We start from the raw sequence: 12,141 nt of genomic DNA on the forward strand, positions 1-12,141 counted from the left end.
GATTCGGAAAAACCGCCGCATTTAAAACAATAAAAGTGTCGCTTGGGACGCGCTTACCTTCACTTGGTCCAGCTCGGTGAACTCCAGTGCGTTCCGATGCTTTTCAGTGCAGCAGCGCCACCTGGTCGACGGCGGAGGAACTACCTTGATGAATCCCGGCCGGACCCGAATCCACCGCAGAGAACGTGCCGCTGGATCGCGAAGGACCGGATAAGTAAATCTGCCCCAATGTTCTGAACTTGTGACCTTCAGCCTCCATTTCTCACCATCATCTACAGCATTGAACATGAGACTATCATGATATTTCTGTATTCAGGGGAAATGATGTATTAAACTGTGGGGGCATTTTGTTCTTAAACCCTGAGGAAAGTACATTTTTCATTCTTGCGGGTCATTTCTAAGCAGTACTGTAAACACTAGAGGAGATAAAATGCTTCCTATTCCCAACATTTCACAACGGGTCTTCATTTAAAAAATGGAGTCATTCTAGTGTTTCTGTTCGAGTATCTCAGGGGATCTGCAAATGCAGCTTAGACCTGAAATCTAGTTATGGAGCTACAATGTGAGGGGGGATGGGGGGCACAATGTGAGGGTAATATGAATGGCTGTTTCTACAACCAGACCAGGCGTGCCACTGCCCGAGACGCCAACTAGGAGGAGCAACATGAGGGGCGCAGGACAGAGGAGAAACACAAACTAACAATATGCTGGAGCTGTGCAGTCAGACTCAGGTCGGAGAGAAAGGTGAGGGGCTCTCTCTCTCTTCTGCAGGTTCCCGGGATCACAATACAGGAAGCAGATACTGACATCACTTCCTGTCTCTGCTGAGCCCGGGCTCATCTTCCCCTACATGTGCAGGAGACTCAGCCTCTAGATGTCCAGGGGCATATACTGATAATACCCCCAATTTATCTACTTTACACAAACTTTTATATATTTATGTAACGCCACAGCCACACAGCAAGTAACTGCTGCAAATTAGCTGCCAACCCCCTGCCAGGAAGACTCCAGTGTTTCAATGAAATAATGCACCATGGGAGATGTAGTCAATGATGTAGAACACCCCTTAAACTCTTAAAGGGCCAGCACTTCCACGGAGACCCAGTTATGCTTTATTTTTAGTAAAATAACCACAAAACACTGAAATCCGCTGCTCAAATTTATTAATTAATGTCCACTTTACGGGACATTTTCAGCCTTTTTGCTTTTCTACTGTAAGCTGGAGGGGGGTGTATATTGGTTCCCTGGAAGTTTCTGTTCTGGGGGGGGGATGGGGGGGTCGGGGACTTGTTGTAGCACGGTTCGGGTTCGGGGGTGGCTTGAGTGGACATCACTTCTGTTCAACAGCAACTTCCTTTTCTTTGCGGCTCTAGAGACTGTAAGCTGTGGACAAAGAACCGGAGATTAATTATTAGGACTTTTATTAACCACTTAACGACCTGGTCCTTTTTAGTTTTTTCACTTCCATTTTTCACTCCCCACCTTCAAAAATCTATAACTTTTAAATTTTTCCACATAAAGAGCTGTGGGACAGCTTGTTTTCTGTGTAACAAATTGCACTTCATAGTAATGGTATATAATATTCCATGCCGTGTACTGGGAAGCGGGAAAAAAATCCGAATGCAGTGAAAATGGTGAAAAAATGCATTTGCGCCGTTTTCTTGTGGGCTTGGATTTTACGGCTTCACTGTGCGCCCCAAATGACAAGTCTACTTATTCTTTGGGTCGGTGCGATCACGAGGATAACAAATTTGTATAGGTTTTCTAATGTTTTCATACATTTACAAAAATTAAAACCTCCTGTACAAATTATTATTTTTTTTGATATTGCCATTTTCTGGCGCTAATAACTTTTTCATACTTTGGTGTATGGAGCTGTGGGGGGTGTCATTTTGTGCAAATCTTGATGAAATTTTCAATTTATAGGACTGTACGACCATTTGGTCACTTTTTATAGAATTTTTTATATTTTTCAAAATAGCAAGTGCCAATTTTGACTTTGGGGCGCTATTTTCCATTACAGCATTAAACGCTGTGAAAAATCGTTATTATATTTTGAAAGATCGCGGCGATACCTAATGTGTTTTTAATTTTAACTGTTTATTTATATCAGTTCTAGGGAAAGGGGGGTGATTAGAATTAAGGTTTTTTTATTATAATTTTTTTTTACTTTTTTTTTTTATACTTTCACTATTTTTCAGACCCCCCTAGGGCAGTGGTGGCGAACCTATGGCACGGGTGCCAGAGGTGGCACTCAGAGCCATTTCTGTGGGCACTCAGGACAGGGTTCACCAATCAGGACCAAATCCACCAAATCTTCCTGCAGTCCCAGGCAACTTAAGAGATGCTGCTCTCAGCGCTACTATAAAGCAACATTTCATTGGCTGTTTGGAACTGCAATATCTTTGGAGGCCTCCTGCTAGAGCCACCATTCTTCCTGTACAGAGAGAGACCCCGGAGAGAAGCAACTATGATAGTCTGAATTTGCCCTCCTTCTTTCGACTATATTGGTGGCTTCAGGGGGCTGATACGATTGAAAGATGTGGAAGAACAGGCAGCTATAAGTTACTGCTTAATTTGCCACGTTGGCACTTCACGGTAAATAAGTGGATTTTGGTTGTAGTTTGGGCACTCGCCATCACTGCCCTAGGGAACTTTAACCCTAGGTTGTCTGATTGATCCTACCATATACTGCCATACTACAGTATATGGGGATTTTCCTCCTCATTCATTAATATGTGCAAATCGCACATTGTAATGAATGGGTTAAAATGAGACGGCCTTGGGTCTTCAGAAGACCTGAGGCTGTCATGGGGACCGATCGCTGTTTCCCATTGATGTCACGGGGAGATGAATTATTCAGTAATATTATAACAGGACTACCATCCGTCTGTCATTTACATATATTATACTGTCTGCAGTGTAGAGGAGATAGTGTCTACATGGGGGTGTACCGGGGGAGTGTAGCGGTTACCTGGAGATTGCTGGACATGCGGGCAGAACTGCATTTTAGGAGATAGCTATTTGCTGCCGCAGGGTCTTGTTTCATCTGTCGGAGGGACTTGTCTGCACTTTATTGGCGCCTCCCTTGTTTGGTGGAGTCTTCGGAGGACGTCCTAGAATAAGAAATGCGGTATCGTCACTATAACCAGTAACAGCTTCTCTTCTACAATCACATGATACCCATGTTCTGGCGGATAGCGAGGAGGCCCACAGGACACCAGCATGGGGGGTTCACGGAGTCTGTAATGCAATGAAGTAGAAAACCCTGTTAGCCCTCAAATGGCCAGCACTTCCATAGAGAATTTATTATGCCTTTTTTCTAGTAAAATAACCATAAAACACCAAAATCCGCTGCTAAAATTTATGAATTAACGTCCACTTTACTGGTGACATTAGGGACTTCACGTTTCCGGCCGGACAGGAAAGAGGAGATGAGATTGTGTCTCCGTGGAGCAGCTGGAGGGGATGTATATACCGGTTACCTGGAGGTTTCAGGAGGTGGGATGAAGGGGATGTTCTCTGTTAGTTGGGGAAAAACAAAAAAGTTGTAAAACAAAATCTGTTCAATAAGAATTTATTTGATTTAAAAAAACTAGAGGTTTCTGTTCTGAACACGGGGCATCACTTCTGTTCTCCGGCGACTTCCCTTTATTTGCGGCTCCAGAGACTGTAACCTGTGGACAAAGAAGTGGAGATGAATTATTAGGACTTATATTACTATCCCCTTTTATGGTGAGTCCTGAGTCGTTGCTCTTTTAAGGTCCATCACCGATATATATCCACTACTCCCCTTTACGATGACATTAGGGACTTTACTTTTTTTGGCGCGCTGCGGACAAAGTATAGAAGATGAATTATTAAGTAATATTATTAATTGGAAAATGCATTTTCCTTTTTAACCCATTGTGAAGGTGCAAATTTTAATGTTCAATGAATCTATAGTAAGATAAAATTACATTTCTGTAATTCCAATTTCATTTACTTTTCGCCCTCATGAAACGCTCAAAGGGTTAACAAAATTTTTTTTGAATATTTTGTGGGGTGTAAGTTTCTAAAATGGTGTCATTTGTGGGGGTCTTCTGTCATGTGGGCCTTATAAAGTCACTTCTAACTAAATTGACCCTTCAAAAGTAGGTTTTGATGATTTTCGTGAAAATCTGAAAAATTGCACCTAAAGTTGTAAGCCTCCTAACATCCTAAATAAAGGAAAAGATGTTTGAAAAATGAGGCCACGTTAAAGCAGACATATGGGAAATGTATTTTAGTGATATGACCAGCTTTCCAAAAAGTAGAAAATTTTGAATTTGGAAAACACTGTTTTTTTTCAATATTTTCGCCAAATTTCCATTTATGTCATAAATAAGTACTAAACATATTGCTTAAATTTCTCAACCAACATGAAGTACAATGTGTCACGAAAAAACAATCTCAAAATCAACTGGATATGTTAAAGCGTTCCAAAGTTATAACCACTTAAATAGACACATGTCAGATTTTTAAAAAATGGGCCGTGTCAGGAAGGTGAAAAGTGGCTTCAGAGTTAAGGGGTTAATGGCCCCTACATAGTACAATGCCCCTTGCTTTGGCCACCCCCACCCCCCATGGAACCGTAAAATACCCCCTAATGCAACTCTGCAACATATAAAAATCCTTCTTTAATTTTATCCTCTCTTTACATTTAATTTCCACTTTATTTATCTCCCCAAACTTACACATAATATTATCTGTACCCCTACCCCCACCCCTCCTCACATGGTGTGGTTCCTGTCCTCCATCCTCCTCATAATGTAGCCTCCTGTCCTCTATCCTCAGCCTGTCCTCCAGCCTCCTCCTGTACCCTAGCCTCCATCTTCCTCTATCCTCATCCTGTACTCCAGCCTCCTCCTGTCCTCCAGCTTCTTCCTGTCCTCCATTCTCCTCCTGTACCCTAGCTTCTTCCTGTCCTCCAGCCTCCTCTTGTCCTCCATCCTCATCCTCCTGTTCTCCAGCTTCCTCCTGTCCTCTATCCTCTTCCTGTCCTCTATCCTCTTCCTGTCCTCTATCCTCTTCCTGTCCTCTATCCTCTTCCTGTCCTCCAGTCTCCTCCTGTCCTCCAGCCTCCTTCTGTCCTCCTCCTGCAGCCTTCTGTCCTCCAAACTCCTTCTATCCTCCAGCCTCCTCCTGTCCTCCAGCCGCCTTCTGATGTCCTCCTCCAGAAGCCTCCTGTCCTCCAGCAGCCCCTCATGTCCTCCAGTCTCCTTCTCCTGTCCTCCTCCTGATGTCCTCCTCCAGAAGCCTCCTGTCCTCCAGCAGCCCCTCATGTCCTCCAGTCTCCTTCTCCTGTCCTCCTCCAGCAGCCTCCTCCTCCTGTCCTCCCCCAGCAGCCTCCTCCTGTCCTACAGCCTCCTCCTCCTGTCCTCCAGCAGCCCCCTCATGTCCTTCAGACTCCTTCTCCTGTCCTCCAGTCTCCTTCTGTCCCCCAGCAGCCTCCTCCTGTCCTCCAGTCTCCTTCTGTCCTCCAGCAGCCCCTCATGTCCTCCAGCAGCCTCCTCCGGATGTGCTCCTCCAGCAGCCTCCTGTCCTCCAGCCTCCTTCTCCTGTCCTCCTCCAGCCTCCTCCACCTGTCCTCCTCCAGTAGCCTCCTGTCCTCCTGCCTCCTCCGCCTGTCCTCCAGCAGCCTCCTCCTGTCCTCCAGTCTCTCCTCCTGTCCTCCTCCAGTAGCCTCCTCCTGTCCTCCAGCCTCCTTCTGCTGTCCTCCAGTCTCGTCCTCCAGCCTCCTCCAACTCCAGCAGCCTCCTCCTGTCCTCCTCCAGTAGCCTCCTCCTGTCCTCCAGCCTCCTCCTGTCCTCTTGTCTCCTTCTCCTGTCCTCCAGCCTCCTCCCCCTGTCCTCCTCCAGCAGTCTCCTCCTGTCCTCCAGCCGGGTTTGTTAGAGATCCTATCTTTGAGTATCTCACTGCAAATAACATAATAACCCAGTATAAGTATCGGGTTTATGAGGGATCTGTCCTGTCAGACTAATCTGAATGGCTTCTACGAGGAGGTAAGTTCCAGACTGGATCTGGGAGACGCTGTAGATGTTGTATATCTGGACTTTTCAAAGGCATTTGACACCGTGCCACATAAAAGGTTGGTATATAAAATGAGACTGCTGGAACCAGGGGAAAATCTGTGTATTTGGGTAAGTAATTGGCTTAGTGATAGAAAACAAAGGGTGGTCATTAATGGCACATTCTCAGATTGGGTTGACGTTACCAGTGGAGGCCACAGGGGTCAGAATGGGGGACACTTCTTTTTAATATTTTTATTAATGACCTTGTAGTGGGTTTACACAGTCAAGTTTCAATATTTGCAGATGATACTAAGCTGTGTAAAGTAATAAATACTGAGTTCGATAGTTTAGCATTACAGAGGGATTTGTGGAAGATTGAAGAGTCGGCAGAGAAATGGTTGATGAGGTTTAATGTAGATAAATGTAAAGTTATGCACTTGGGCCATGGAAACAAAACGTATAATTATGTTCTAAACAGTCAATTACTTGGTAAAACTGGAGCTGAAAAGGACTTGGGGGTATTGGTGGATGGTAAACTTAATTTTAGTGACCAGAGCCAGGCGGCTGCTGCTAAAGCAAATAAAATTATGTAAATTATGTAAGAGAGGAATAGATTCTCATGATAAAGACATAGTTTTGCCCTTATACAAATCCCTGGTCAGACCACACATGGAATATTGTGTACAGTTTTGGCCACCAGTGTATAAAAAGGATATAGTTAGAGATGAGCGAACGAGTATTTCGCCAGCTCGAGAAAATGGCAGCTCCCGCCGTTTTGCTTTTTGGCGGCCAGAAACAGAGCCAATCACAAGCCAGGAGACTCTGCACTCCACCCAGCATGACGTGGTACCCTTACACGTCGATAGCAGTGGTTGGCTGGCCAGATCAGGTGACCCTGGGATAGACTAGCCGCTGGCCGCGCTGCTCGGATCATTCTGTGTCTGGATGCCGCTAGGGAGAGAGCTGCTGCTGGTCAGGGAAAGCGTTAGGGTGTTCTATTAGAATAGTGTTAGGCAGGAGTGATTCTACAAGAACCCAACAGCCCTTCTTAGGGCTACAATAACGTTATACTTTTTTTTTTTTTTTATTTGCTTGTGGCTGGGCTTGCTGGCACTAGTAGTGCAGCTAGTACCATATTGTGAGGAATTTGCAGGGGGACTTGCTACCGTTGTGTTTAGCTCTTAGTGACACGCATATCCACCTCAAACACCGAAGTGGGACAAGTTATTAGGGGTTTGATTTGAATTAGGCAGAGTCTGCTGATTTATTTTTTTTAATGTTTATTTACTTTTATAACTCAAAGTCATCAGGCACAGCAGTGTGCTTTCAGTGTAGGCTAGAAAATAGCCATAGGAGAGCCCCAACGGCTTACTTAGGCCTACAATAGCGTTATATATTTTATTTTTTGTTGATTTGCTTGTGGCTGGGCTTGCTGGCACTAGTAGTGCAGCTAGTACCATATTGTGAGGAATTTGCTGGGGGACTTGCAACCGTTGTGTTTAGCTCTTAGTGACACACATATCCATCTCAAACACCAAAGTGGGACAATTTATTAGGGGTTTGATTAGAATTAGGCACAGTCTGCTGATTTATTTATTTTTTACGTTTATTTTTTTTTATAACTCAAAGTCATCTGGCACAGCACAAAATCCAGTTGTGTGCTGTCAGTGTAGGTTAGAAACTAGCCATAGCAATAGGATAGCATCGTTTTGTTAAAAAAAAAAAACACAAAAAACCAACCAAACAAAAAATTTTACAGTTTACACTTTAATTTTGAAAATGTTTAACCCGAGGGCTAGGGGTAGAGGACGAGGACGAGGGCGGGGACGTGGGCGTCCAACTACTGAAGGGGTCAGAGGCCGTGGTCCTGGCCGGGGTGAGACACCACCTGCTGATGAGGGAGCAGGGGAACGCCGCAGAGCTACACTCCCTAGGTTCATGTCTGAAGTTACTGGGACTCGTGGTAGAGCACTGTTGAGGCCAGAACAGTGCGAACAGGTGATGTCGTGGATTGCCGACAATGCTTCTAGCCATTTGTCCACCAGTCAGTCTTCCACGCAGTCCACCCATGTCACCGAAATCGCCACTCCTCCAGCTCCTGCACCTCAGCCTCCTCCCCCCCAGTCTGCCCCCTCCCAGGAAAATTTGGCATTTGAACCGGCATACTCTGAGGAACTGTTTTCTGGACCCTTCCCACAGTCACAAACCACTTGTCCGGTTGCTGCTGAGCAATTTTCCGATGCCCAGGTTTTCCACCAGTCGCAGTCTGTGGGTGATGATGACATTATTGACGTATAGGCTGGTAGAGACTGAGGCCTTTCACAACCTCATGGCGGCGGCCGCCCCTCGGTATTTGGTCCCCAGCCGCCACTACTTTTCCCGATGTGCCGTCCCAGCCCTTCACCAGCACGTGTCAGACAACATCATCCGTGCCCTGACCAACGCCGTTTCTGACAAGGTCCACCTGACCACGGACACGTGGACGAGTGCTGCCGGGCAGGGCCACTATATATCGCTGACGGCACATTGGGTTAACTTGGTGGAGGCTGGGACCGAGTCTGACCCTGCGGCTGGTCATATACTGCCGACGCCGAGGATTGCGGGGCCTACCTCGGTCCAGGTCTTTCAGGCCTACTATGCCTCCTCCTCCTCCCACCCCTCCTCCTCCGAACTACCATCCGTGGGCATGGCGCCATCAGTCGGTAGCTCTAGGCACAGCAGCAGTGCCATCGCTAAGCGACAGCAGGCGGTGCTCAAACTGCTGAGCCTAGGCGATAAAAGGCACACCGCCCAAGAGCTATTACAGGGCATCACGGCGCAGACTGATCTGTGGCTGGCACCGCTGAACCTGAAGCCAGGCATGGTTGTGTGTGACAACGGCCGTAACCTGGTGGCGGCTCTGCAACTCGGCAGACTGACACATGTGCCATGCCTGGCCCATGTGTTAAATCTGATAGTTCAGCGTTTCCTCAAGACATACCCCAATCTGTCAGATTTGCTCACGAAGGTGCGCCGCATCTGTGCGCATTTCAGGAAGTCCAGCACAGATGCTGCCACTCTCAGGGCAGCGCAGCGCCGCCTCCAACTGCCCGCTCACCGACTGTTGTGCGACGTGCCCACGAGGTGGAATTCAACACTGACCATGTTATCCAGAGTTTACCAGCAGCGCAGAGCGATTGTAGACTGCCAGATGTCAACTTCCACCAGAACTGGTAGTCAGGTCAGTCAGCTTCCTCAAGTCTACAATGAGGAGTGGACGTGGATGTCTGATATCTGTCAGGTGCTGAGTAACTTTGAGGAGTCAACACAGATGGTCAGTGGCGATGCCGCCATCATCAGCCTCACCATCCCGCTGCTTGGCCTGTTGAAAAACTCTCTGATCAGCATGAAGTCGGAAGCTTTGCGCTCGTCACAAGAGACGGGGGAAGAATATTCCCTTGTTGATAGCCAAAGCACCCTGAGGTCTGTTTCTCAGCGCATATCGGAGGAGGTGGAGGTGGAGGAGGATGAGGAGGAAGAGGAGGAGAATGTTGGCGAGACACAAGAGGGGACCATTGTTGAGTCCTTCACTGTTCAGCGTGTATGGGCAGAAGAAGAGGAGTTGGAGGAGTTGGAGGAGGAGGAAATGGACAGTCAGGCCAGTGAGGGGAGTGAATTCTTGCGCGTTGGTACTCTGGCGCATATGGCAGATTTCATGCTAGGCTGGGGAGAGGTGACTGTACAGGGGGGGGGATACAATCTATTACTCTCTGTTATCAGCCATTACATCCTGGGGAGAGGAGACTGTACAGGGGGGGATACAATCTATTACTCTCTGTTATCAGCCATTTCATCCTGGGGAGAGGAGACTGTACAGGGGGATACAATCTATTACTCTCTGTTATCAGCCATTTCATCCTGGGGAGAGGAGACTGTACAGGGGATACAATCTATTACTCTCTGTTATCAGCCATTTCATCCTGGGGAGAGGAGACTGTACAGGGGGGATACAATCTATTACTCTCTGTTATCAGCCATTACATCCTGGGGAGAGGAGACTGTACAGGGGGGGGGGATACAATCTATTACTCTCTGTTATCAGCCATTACATCCAGGGGAGAGGAGACTGTACAGGGGGATACAATCTATTACTCTCTGTTATCAGCCATTTCATCCTGGGGAGAGGAGACTGTACAGGGGGATACAATCTATTACTCTCTGTTATCAGCCATTTCATCCTGGGGAGAGGAGACTGTACAGGGGGATACAATCTATTACTCTCTGTTATCAGCCATTGCATCCTGGGGATAGGAGACTGTACAGGGGATACAATCTATTACTCTCTGTTATCAGCCATTACATCCTGGGGAGAGGAGACTGTACAGGGGGATACAATCTATTACTCTCTGTTATCAGCCATTTCATCCTGGGGAGAGGAGACTGTACAGGGGGATACAATCTATTACTCTCTGTTATCAGCCATTTCATCCTGGGGAGAGGAGACTGTACAGGAGGATACAATCTATTACTCTCTGTTATCAGCCATTTCATCCTGGGGAGAGGAGACTGTACAGGGGGATACAATCTATTACTCTCTGTTATCAGCCATTTCATCCTGGGGAGAGGAGACTGTACAGGGGGATACAATCTATTACTCTCTGTTATCAGCCATTTCATCCTGGGGAGAGGAGACTGTACAGGAGGATACAATCTATTACTCTCTGTTATCAGCCATTTCATCCCGGGGAGAGGAGACTGTACAGGGGGGGATACAATCTATTACTCTCTGTTATCAGCCATTACATCCTGGGGAGAGGAGACTGTACAGGGGGGGGGGATACAATCTATTACTCTCTGTTATCAGCCATTACATCCTGGGGAGAGGAGACTGTACAGGGGGGGGGGATACAATCTATTACTCTCTGTTATCAGCCATTTCATCCTGGGGAGAGGAGACTGTACAGGGGGATACAATCTATTACTCTCTGTTATCAGCCATTTCATCCTGGGGAGAGGAGACTGTACAGGGGGATACAATCTATTACTCTCTGTTATCAGCCATTTCATCCTGGGGAGAGGAGACTGTACAGGGGGATACAATCTATTACTCTCTGTTATCAGCCATTACATCCTGGGGAGAGGAGACTGTACAGGGGGATACAATCTATTACTCTCTGTTATCAGCCATTTCATCCTGGGGAGAGGAGACTGTACAGGGGGATACAATCTATTACTCTCTGTTATCAGCCATTACATCCTGGGGAGAGGAGACTGTACAGGGGGGATACAATCTATTACTCTCTGTTATCAGCCATTACATCCTGGGGAGAGGAGACTGCACAGGGGGATACAATCTATTACTCTCTGTTATCAGCCATTACATCCCGGGGAGAGGAGACTGTACAGGGGGATACAATCTATTGCTCTCTGTTATCAGCCATTTCATACTGGGGAGAGGAGACTGTACAGGGAGGGATACAATCTATTACTCTCTGTTATCAGCCATTTCATCCTGGGGAGAGGAGACTGTACAGGGGGATACAATCTATTACTCTCTGTTATCAGCCATTTCATCCTGGGGAGAGGAGACTGTACAGGGGGATACAATCTATTACTCTCTGTTATCAGCCATTTCATCCTGGGGAGAGGAGACTGTACAGGGGGATACAGTCTCCTCTCCCCAGGAAGAAATGGCTGATAACAGCAAGTAATAGAGTGTACAGCCCCAAGTGGTGTCTGGTAATCACTACATACAGATTATACAGCCACCACTAGGTGGAGCTCAGCAGTAGAATGCATACACTACCACAATGAGCACACAGTAAGCCCCCCGGTGGGCTCACTAGAATGGTTTGTGTCCGCTTCCTTTTATTATCACTTGGCTTTTCCATTACTTTTCGCTCTCCATCGTTGTACAACTGAACACATGCACTAAAATTACTTGTTTATTACCCAATCATATCCCTTTGGCTATGACAATTTGCTGTCTAAGATAATCTTAAAGTTGTCCTCTAACATCTGTCTATGCTATGCTCCATGGCTCCCCCTAGTGGCGCCATCATTTCTAACCTAATGACACCTCTATCTGGATTCAATTCACATCTGCCTTGTAAAATAATTCCAGGCCGGA

At 46.7% G+C, this 12,141-nt stretch overlaps 1 protein-coding gene across 1 annotated transcript in view; it reads right to left on the reverse strand.

Annotated features, from left to right (window-relative positions):
* The window catches only part of LOC140116423 (olfactory receptor 4C6-like), a 7,423-nt gene extending 6,636 nt beyond the window's left edge, over window positions 1-787 (reverse strand). Inside the window, exon 1 of the mRNA XM_072132953.1 lies at window positions 702-787. The gene's annotated coding sequence lies outside the window, so the exon portion shown is untranslated. The remainder of the gene's footprint in view (window positions 1-701) is intronic.
* Between the last annotated feature and the right edge of the window lie 11,354 nt (window positions 788-12,141).

This window comes from Engystomops pustulosus, chromosome 2, assembly GCF_040894005.1.
Source record: "Engystomops pustulosus chromosome 2, aEngPut4.maternal, whole genome shotgun sequence".
NCBI lineage: Eukaryota > Metazoa > Chordata > Amphibia > Anura > Leptodactylidae > Engystomops > Engystomops pustulosus.